Source organism: Rana temporaria, chromosome 1 (assembly GCF_905171775.1).
Source record: "Rana temporaria chromosome 1, aRanTem1.1, whole genome shotgun sequence".
Classification (NCBI taxonomy): domain Eukaryota; kingdom Metazoa; phylum Chordata; class Amphibia; order Anura; family Ranidae; genus Rana; species Rana temporaria.
The window spans coordinates 120,894,568-120,904,200 of NC_053489.1; positions in this window are offsets into that span (position 1 = coordinate 120,894,568).

Below are 9,633 nucleotides of genomic sequence, written 5' to 3' on the forward strand. Positions count from 1 at the left end.
CGGTACTACGTGGATATTCCGATAGCCAGGAGAACTTGCGGGAGCTTCTTGTTTCATCAAATAGCTCTGCCACATTTTCAATTTGTATTTACAGTTGATCGATTTTAATCATGTTATGTAACTAATTAATAATTCATTAAATTTAATATTTTTGCATAAATTGAGTATAGTCCGTATTTTGCCTACAGTAGCCTCTCGCCCAGAGGTAACCTTACCCTTTAGGGTCACCGTCTGGGCATTTTGTATATATTTTCAGTTGGTCTTTTGGCTATGGCAAAAACCCTTTAAATTTTAGGGTGGTCTTCTCTGCATTATTGGTTACTTCATACAATAGGTCAGTGCATGGGACACTTTTCTTTTTCTATTTTGTACCATTCTGATACCTCAACTCACCCGCCTTGCAAGCAGCCCTTAGGACTTCATCTCGATCCCTGAAGTTGAGCAGCCGGAAGACCAGGGTGCGGGGACGGGCTCCAGGTGGTCCGGGGACCGGGGGGATCCGATGGGCATGCTCCACAGTAAAATAAGGAGAAAGCTGTGCCACCAGCAATAGGCCCCTCAGCAGCTCCTCCATGAAGACAGTAGGATTTTTTCCCTCCACGCCCTCAGGCAATCCGGAGATTGTTCCTCCTGTTTCAGTTCTCGGTGTCGTCCACCTTATATTCCAGGGCCCGAACCTTCGTCTGGAGCACACGGATGGAAGCATTATGCTCCACGATACCGTCCTCTGCTCGCCCCACGCGCTCCTCCACCTCCGATACTCGTGAGCGGAGCTTGTCCATGTCCTGTCGGATGATACCGACATCCATCTGCACAGCCTCAATCTTTGTGGTTAGGGCGGCTAGACAGGCGGCAATAGCCGCCATGACCTCCGGAAAACTGAGCCCCGTCCTGGGTGACTGCTCCGCCAACTCCGTCTGTGACACCATGCTGCGGTCACTCTTAGGGGAGACCGCCACGTGCGCCTCCACCCGCGGGGCTGTATCTTCCACCGTCAGTGGAAAACTAAGCTTCTTCCCCCTGTGTCTGGTCCGGTAGGACATCCGGAGACAGGCAAGTGATTTTCAGCCAATAAAGTAGCCCAGAGCAAGGATAATAGGCGAAATTCCAGCAGAGCTCTGGATCCTGCTTCCTCCTAGATCGCCATCTTGGGCACGCCCCCTTTAGGGAAGGTTTACCTCCCTTTTCATCCCCTTCTTTTTGTTTATGCTCTTACCCAATTCAGAGGAACATTCACAGGGGTTAATTATTTCCAATTCCGCTAGTGACGTAGTGGCTGCTACATGAATGGGGAACTCATTACTATCAATTAGTTTCATCCCCGCATGTTCTAGGCTAGTGGATGAGCTTGCCCTATTCATCCCTTCGGTTTTTTGTTGCCTTGCGTACACACGGTCACAGAAAAATTCGGTGAACTTTTGACTGCCAAGAACGCGGTGACGTAAAAGACTACGACGAGCCGACAAAATTACGTTTTATGCTTCCGAGCGTGCATGTTTTTTTCTCGGCGGAAAAGCGTACAGACGAAAGTTTTTTTCCTGATGGGAAAAAAGAGATACTGCTCTCTTTTTTTCCCCGGCAGTTTTCCTGTGAAAAAAAGTCAGAGCATACACACGGTCAGCTCTCATCACAGTCTTTCCAATGGGAAAACCGGTCGTGTGTACGGGGCATTACTCCTTGGAAATAAGGTATTGGTCATAAACTCCTAGACAGTCTTTACATCACCAGTTTTAGCATGGAGGTGTGAGATTTTCAGGGTGAAGAAAGTCTTTTAGTAAATCAGCCCATTTATCTGCCTGCATACTATAGGCACTGAGCTGTATAGCAGCTCCAACTTGATGTTGGAAGAGTAATGAATTATCCCAGGAGCAACAGCAGCTAAATGGAGAGAGCTGAAAAAGTGGCATATGCATTCTTATATAAATAACTACCCTGTGTTAGTTTAACCTGTGCCTGCCATCCATTTACTAAAACCTAGTGGCGTAACAACCCTCATGTTTCCATTTATCTCTGTTTATTGATGTCCCTTTTGGTGTCTATACAAGCAATCAATATCTCTGCCACTTTGGAAGCTAAAGGAAAAGTTAAGTAAAGGTATGGGAGGTTGTGTGATGTTGTGAATGTCAGCTTTTTCTTCAGCTAACTTTCACAATCACATATTGGCACTAAATCGAATAAATCTTGTGAGTGACCCCAATGAACTCGGCAGTTTAGATCTCACTAAAAACCGTCTTGCCTCTGGTTAGTTTATAGGCATTTCTAGTGACAAGTAAAACGTTCAACTCATGCAGAAAGCAGATAAATAGTCCGCCCTTTACACAAAACAAGGCAAAACAGCTGAATGACACTTTAGTTCTCATTTAGAAAGTTTCATTACTTAACTAGAAGCTTTAAGTATTTACAGTTGAACACTGAAAGAAAGAGAAATTACCTATCATTTCTGTATAAAATGTAAAGTGTAGCGTAGGAAATAATGGTGTCTATGGAAACTGGATTGCAAATTGTTACTCATATCAATGAAATTATGTTTTTTCTACTGTAGTTAAAGCGTTATAGAGGTAAAGCAATATGCTGGTTACTTTGGTTTACATTTTTTATTATCCACTTCACCTCTGAAAAATTTACCTCCTTCATGACCAGGCCATTTTTTTTTTACTTTAACTGACAGTCATGCAACGCTGTACACAAACTAAATTTATATCATTTTATCCCCCACAATTTTTTTGGTGATAATTGATCACCTCTGGGGCTTTATTTAATTTTTTGTGCTATAAATGAAAAAAGACTGAACATTTTGGAAAAAGTATATTTTTTTTACTTCTTTTTTTTTACTTCTATAAAAAATATCCAATAAAAAAAAATCATTTTCATAAATTTAGGCCAATATGTATTCTGCTACATATTTTTAGTATTAAAATCCCAATAAGCATATATTGATTGGTTTATGCAAATGTAAAAGCGTCTACAAACTATGGTATATATAGCAAGAGGGTCCTGAGACCCAATTGGCCGAGAGGAGAAGCGATCCTATTGACAGCCGAGGAGCAGGAGTAGGAAGGAGACGCAGGGGGAGCCGCGCCGTCATGATGCTGAGTGGGGACCAATCAACCGACTGGGGGGGTGAGGGGGTGGGTTGCGTGAGATCTGTCTGCCGCCCCCCAAAAAAATATACCACCACCCGCCACTGGATCAAGGGTTTAAATGTGTGCCTCAAGCCCTCGTACACACGATGGGAATTTCCGATGGAAAAAGTCTGACTGACTTTTTCCATCTGAAATTCTGACCGTGTGTATGCCCCATCAGAGTAATTCCATCGGAAATTCCAATGAATACCATCGGAGTTTACATAGAGAACATGTTCTATTTTACTCCGATGGAATTCCGTCGGAATTCTGATGTGAATTTGGTCGGACAAAGGTCTGATCGTATGTACAGGGCATAACAGTGTGTTTACTGTGAGGGGCTTTTACTAAAGGATGTGCCAGTATTTATTTCCTTTGCAGGGAAGCAAAAATCAGCACATGCCCGCTGACAGGGCAGAGCTAGGTATGATCTACACTGCCAGACAGGGCCGGCCTTTGGGGTGTGCGGGCTGTGCGGCCGCCCCGGAGCGCCATAAGCAACAGGGGCGCCGTGCGGCCGTCACAGCTCGCAGAATGTGAATCGCAGACTCGCAGTCAGTTTAACATGATGAATGATCATCATCATTCATCACATTCAGGGGCGGCCAGGTCACTGCTCAGCAGCACCCCGGCGCTGCAGAAGGGGGGCGCCGTCGCGCCGAAGTGTCAGACACTGGTCCCCTCTCTCCCTCCTCCTCTCCTTTTCTCACGTGTGCGTAATGCAGCTTCTAAGTCCTAACGGTGCCAGGAGCAGAGGGCACTGTGATGCTGATGTTACACAGTAAGGCCGCCCCCTCTCCCCCCTTATCTAGCAGGCAGCAGCACAGTTATTACATCCATCGGTCACGGTCAGTGAAGCTGAGACAGGGCCGTCATCGGATGGAGGAAGGGAGAGGGGGGGGGGCGAGTACAGATGTATGGTGCCCTGTGTGTGCTCGTGCCAGCATAATACAGTGTCCTGCAAACAATAGTGTGTCCACTCCACAGGTCCTCCTGTCATCCTGCCCTTTACTGTCACTCTGCCTGCCCCCTCCTGTCACACTGCCTGCCCCCCTCTTGTCACTCTGCTTGCCCCCCTCCTGTCAGCCTCCCTGCCCCCTCCTGTCAGCCTGTCTACCCCCTCCTGTCATCCTGCCCTTTACTGTCACTCTGCCTGCCCCCTCCTGTCACACTGCCTGCCCCCCCTCTTGTCACTCTGCCTGCCCCCCCTCTTGTCACTCTGCCTCCCCCCTCCTGTCAGCCTGCCTGCCCCCCTCCTGTAATCCTGCCCTTTACTGTCACTCTGCCTGCCCCCTCCTGTCACACTGCCTGCCCCCCCCTCTTGTCACTCTGCCTGCCCCCCCTCTTGTCACTCTGCCTCCCCCCTCCTGTCAGCCTGCCTGCCCCCCTCCTGTAATCCTGCCCTTTACTGTCACTTTGCCTGCCCCCTCCTGTCACACTGCTTGCCCCCCCTCTTTTCACTCTGCCTGCCCCCCTCTTGTCACTCTGCCTGCCCCCCCTCTTGTCACTCTGCCTGCCCCCCCTCTTGTCACTCTGCCTCCCCCCTCCTGTCAGCCTGCCTGCCCCCCTCCTGTAATCCTGCCCTTTACTGTCACTCTGCCTGCCCCCTCCTGTCACACTGCCTGCCCCCCCCTCTTGTCACTCTGCCTGCCCCCCCTCTTGTCACTCTGCCTCCCCCCTCCTGTCAGCCTGCCTGCCCCCCTCCTGTAATCCTGCCCTTTACTGTCACTTTGCCTGCCCCCTCCTGTCACACTGCTTGCCCCCCCTCTTTTCACTCTGCCTGCCCCCCTCTTGTCACTCTGCCTGCCCCCCTCTTGTCACTCTGCCTTCCCCCCTCCTGTCAGCCTGCCTGCCCACCTCCTGTCAGCCTGCCTGCCCCCCTCCTGTCAGCCTGCCTGCCCCCCTCCTGTCAGCCTGCCTGCCCCCTCCTGTAATCCTGCCCTTTACTGTCACTCTGCCTGCCCCCTCCTGTCACACTGCCTGCCCCTTTTGTCACTTTGCCTGCCTCCCCTCTTGTCACTCTGCCTGCCCCCCTCTTGTCACTCTGCCTGCCCCCTCCTGTCAGCCTGCCTGCCCCCTCCTATCAGCCTGCCTGCCCCCCTCCTGTCATCCTGCTCTTTACTGTCACTCTGCCTGCCCCCTCCTGTCACACTGCCTGCCTCCCCTCTTTTCACTCTGCCTGCCCCCCCTCTTGACACTCTGCCTGCCCCCCCTCTTGTCACTCTGCCTGCCCCCCCTCTTGTCACTCTGCCTGCCCCCCTCCTGTCATCCTGCCCTTTACTGTCACTCTGCCTGACCCCTCCTGTCACACTGCCTGCCCCCCCTCTTTTCACTCTGCCTGCCCCCCTCTTGTCACTCTGCCTGCCCCCCTCTTGTCACTCTGCCTGCCCCCTCCTGTCAGCCTGCCTGCCCCCCTCCTGTCACTCTGCCTGCCCCCCTGTCATCCTGCCCCCCTCCCTGTCACTCTGCCCCCTTCTGTCACTTTTCCCCCTCCTGTCACTCTGCCTGCCCAGGGAATAAATAGTCCTGTTTCTTTCCTTGGCCCCCAGCTGATTCCACAGAATATACTGGAATGGCTGAACAGCCTTACGGCTCATTTTCACATGTAGTGCCCTCTGAAGAGCAATCCACATTTGTATTACTCTTAAGAGGGCATTTGAAAGGCGCCTGTTTAAACCCCACAGTATTGCCCCACAAATTAATGCATTGCACATGGATGCGGGAAGCCCCCATTAACTTGAATGGGCCACATTCGGCAGGCAATACTGCTCGCTGAACCAACAGTGATGTTTTGCCGCACTGTGATGCAAAGCATTTTGGCTGTGGCAAGTGTACATCCCCCTCTGCTGCCTTTTCAGCTTAAGGGAAATGGTTGGGTAGCAGTAATAACACAGTTTAACCTCTAATTTTTACTGTCCCCCCAACCACAAGTGTAAATGGATTTGCAGGGCATAGTGGATCATGTTTTGAAGGTATTTGACAGGTGGTGAAGAACCGTTATGTTGCCTCCTCACCACTTGTTTTTAACCCCTAAAAACCCATGTCACTGTGCTGTAGCCATGTGCATTGCACACGGTTGCAGCACAGCCCCATTCAGCACTAAAATGTTTGGGTTTGGCTTAAAGAAAAGGTGGCAACCCTAAGTGTCCCCCTGTGTGTTTCCTCTCTGTGTATGTTTAGTTGACCAGGGGGCGAGGGGTGAAGGTGTCACCTATCAGTGCCCATCAGTGGCACCTATGAGTGCCTATCAGTGCTGCCTATCAGTGCCCATCATCAGTGCCCACCAGTGCCACCTCATCAGTGCCCATCAGTGCTGCCTTATCAGTGCTCATCAGTGCTGCCACATCAGCGCCCATCGGGGAAGGATAAAACTTACTTAATTACAACATTTTATAACAGAAACAAATTAAAACGTTTTTTTTCCAAATTTTTTATTTTTTTTTACTTGTTTAGCAAAAAAAAACTCGGAGGCGGTCAAATACCACCAAAAGAAAGCTCTATTTGTGGAAACAAAATTATAAAATTTTTGTTTGGACACAGTGTAGCATGACTGCGCAATTGTCATTTTAAAAATGTCACCACTGAAAGCAGAAAATTGGCTTGGGCAGGAAGGGAGTGCCTGGTATTGAAGTGGTTAAAAGAGCAAGCAGGCAAAAAAAAAAAAAGAATATTGTCGATTTGAAGGAGGCTGAGAGCAATAGAAGATTTTTTTTACATACATACTACATTAGAATTGTTTTTTTTAATAAAACCAGAGTTTAGTGTCATTTTAACTCAAAGTGGAAACAAGAAAATGCCTCTGTCCCAGAAACAAAAACTTTCTTTGTTATTCTTATTTATATTACAGGTGAGTAAGGTGTCTAACTTAACAAAGTATGTTTTTATTATCCTCTGCATTTACGCCTTCTAGAGAAAGAATCAGAACATCTACACGTCAATAGTGCCAGATGTTTCTCCAAATTAGTCTGTGGTTCCTTACATGGCAATGTACCTGTTATGCATTTTTGACCTTGCAATCAAACTGGAATTAAACTGGCTCAACAACTGCCCTCGGTGACCTGTTATTGACTGCATGAACTTCTTCACTAGGGTCATTTGGGGCCCAGAATAAGAGGTCAAAAACTGGTCAACGCTCTGCAGCCTCAGTATGAAAGGCTTTATGGCCGTGATTTATGCAATTTGTACAGACAGGTTAAGGAGACCTTAAAACATATCACAGTGTTCAGCCTGAACTCTTTGCTCCATTCACTGGAAAAATAAATTTTGTCTGTCCCGCTAATACCCTTGAGGATAGCTTAAAATATTTTATCTTTTGTGTTTTATTTGTAACTCATTTTACAAACCAACTGCAAGATGGACCAATTGTGTTTTAAACTTTCAGTTACAATACACATCACTGAAAGGAGAGTTAGCGCCTTGAAAATGTACTAAATACTAATGTCTGTTTTGCTTGTTATTGCTTTGGTTTGTTTTTTGTTTCTTTGTTTTTGTTAGGTAGTCTATTTTAACCACTTACCGGGCACATTCTGGCACTCCTCTCCTACATGCAAAAATCATAATATTTTTCCTAGAAAATTACTCAGAACCCCCAAACACTATATAGTTTTTTTTAGCAGACACCCTAGAGAATAAAATGGCGGTCATTCCAACTTTTTATCTTGCACAGTATTTGCGCAATCATTTTTCAAAAGATTTTTTTGGGGAGGGGGGGCGGTTTCATGAATTAAAAAATAACAAAACATTAAAGTTAGCCCAATTATGCATAATGTGAAAGGTGATGTTGCGCTGAGTAAATGTATGCCTAATATGTCACCCCTCAAAATTGCACACGCTCGTGGAATGGCGCTTAACTTTGGTACTTAAAAATCCTCATGGGCGACGCTTTAAATATTTTTACTGGTTACATGTTTTGAGTTACAGAGGAGGTCTAGGGCTAGAATTATTGCTCTTGCTTTAATGTTTGCGGCGATACCTCACATGTGTGTTCTGAACACCGTTTTCATATGTGGGCGGGACTTAAGTATTCGTTCGCTTCTGCGTGCGAGCTACTGGGGACAGGGGCACTTTAATTTTTTTTTATTATTGTTAATTTTACTTTAAACTTTTTACTTTGACACTTTAAAAAAAATTATCACTTTTATTCCTATTACAAGGGATGTACACACATGGCATGATATGTCCTCTTTACAGTGAGATATGAGGTCAATAATACCCCACCTCTCACCTCTAGGCTGGGAAGCCTGAAATAATAAAAAAAAAAAAAAAATGATCCTGGCTTCCCAGCCAAGGCGCTGCCGTTTTTTGAATGCAGAGGCCGGGCGTGACGTCATAACATCGCACCCGGCCTCCGAACGATCATAGAGACTCCGGCGACCATCTGGTCCGCCGTAAATCTCTATAGTAGGCATCCGGGGCCGGCGGATCTATTTTCTGACTCACCAATCGCAGCGGTGAGTCGGTAGAAGTACTGGAGGGCGGCGGGAGGGGGAGGGGGATTTCCCCTCTCGCCGCCCATAAGAACGATCAATCGGTGGAACAGCCTGGTGCAGAGAATTGCCGGCTCTAAAAGACGATATCTGAATGATGCTTGTAGCTGCAGGCATCATTCAGATATCCCCGCTCAAACTCAAGGATGTCCATGGACGTCCATCTGGCGGGAAGTGGTTAATGAATAAAAATCATGTCCTACAATTGATTGGTCCTGCTAAAAGACATTTTAGGGGTTTCAGGGGAAAAAATAACCATCACATACAATGCAATCTGTTTATGGCTGGGTTCACACTGGTGCGAACACAGACATCACATGCAATCTGCATCGCATTGCTGTGCAGAACACATGTAATGTCTGTGCGAAATTGTGTCAAATTCGTACCAAAATGGTGCGGGGCCATTTTTTGGTCCGCACTAGAATCGGATCGTATGGGTGTGCACACCCATGCGATCCGATTCCTGTACCATTTGACAGTTCACACTGCGATCTGCAAACCGATCTGGGGGTGTCATTGACTTTCTATTGACACCCGCCACAGTTTGCAGAGGGCAGTATGCACTGCCTACGCGTGACATATAATGCAGGAACACGCACAGGAATTAGCCTGGTTCCTGCATCACATATTGGGAGGCACAGTGGTGTAGTGGGTAGCACTCTCGTCTAGCAGTAAAAAGGGGCACGGGTTTGAATCCCAACCTCAACATTACCTGCATGGAGTTTGCATATTCTCTTTGTGCCTGCGTGGGATTCCTCCGGGTACTCCAGTTTCCTCCCACACTCCAAAGACATGTTGGTAGGTTAATTGGCTTCTGTCTAAATTGGCCCAAGTATATGAATGTGAGTTAGGGACATTAGATTGTAAGCTCCTTGAGGGTAAGGACCTATGTGAATGTACAATATATATGTAAAGCGATGCGTAAATTGATGGCACTATATAAGTACCTTAATAATAATATGTATGAACCAAGACTAAAACAACCATTTCCAACCCTCTTTCTTTTAGTAACATCTTGCTATCAG